This window comes from Triticum dicoccoides, chromosome 6A, assembly GCF_002162155.2.
Source record: "Triticum dicoccoides isolate Atlit2015 ecotype Zavitan chromosome 6A, WEW_v2.0, whole genome shotgun sequence".
Taxonomy (NCBI): domain Eukaryota; kingdom Viridiplantae; phylum Streptophyta; class Magnoliopsida; order Poales; family Poaceae; genus Triticum; species Triticum dicoccoides.
Genome location: NC_041390.1, coordinates 149,386,286 through 149,387,386, shown reverse-complemented (window position 1 = coordinate 149,387,386; position 1,101 = coordinate 149,386,286).

The window sequence follows — 1,101 nt, the reverse complement described above, 5'->3', positions numbered from 1 at the left end:
GGTAACCCCCAGTACTCCGGTAAAATCCCAATTTCACCGGGAAAACTTCTGATATCCAAATATAGGCTTCCAATATGTAAATCTTTATGTCTCGACCATTTTGAGACTCCTAGTCATGTCCGTGATCACATCCGGGACTCCGAACTACCTTCGGTACATCAAAACATATAATCTCATAAAACCGATCGTCAAGAACTTTAAGCGTGCGGACCCTACGGGTTTGAGAACTATATAGACATGACCGAGACACGTTTCCGGTCAATAACCAATAGCGGAACCTGGATGCTCATATTGGTTCCTACATATTCTACGAAGATCTTTATCGGTCAAACCGCACAACACTATACGTTGTTCTCTTTGTCATCGGTATGTTACTTGCCCGAGATTCGATCATCGGTATCCAATACCTAGTTCAATCTCGTTACCGGCAAGTCTCTTTACTTGTTCCGTAATACATCATCCTGTAACTAACTCATTAGTTATCATGCTTGCAAGGCTTATAGTGATGTTTATTACCGAGAGGGCCCAGAGATACCTCTCCGACAATCAGAGTGACAAATCCTAATCTTGATCTATGCCAACTCAACAAGTACCATCGGAAACACCTGTAGAGCAGCTTTATGATCACCCAGTTATGTTGTGAAGTTTGGTAGCACACAAACTGTTCCTACGGTATTCGGGAGTTGCATAATCTCACAGTCATAAGAACATGTATAAGTCATGAAGAAAGCAATAGCAGTAAACAAACGATCAAGTGCTAAGATAACGAAATGGGTCAAGTCAATCACATCATTCTCCTAATAATGTGATCCCATTGATCAAATAACAACTCATGTCTATGGTTAGGAAACTTAACCATCTTTGATCAATGAGCTAGTCAAGTAGAGGCATACTAGTCACACTATGTTTGTCTATGTATTCACACATGTATTATGTTTCCGGTTAATACAATTCTAGCATGAATAATAAACATTTATCATGAAATAAGGAAATAAATAATAACTTTATTATTGCCTCTAGGGCATATTTCCTTCAGAGGGGGCGTGCGGCCTGCCCTGGCCGCCCCTCCTCTTCTCCACTAAGGCCCATCTTGGCCCATTA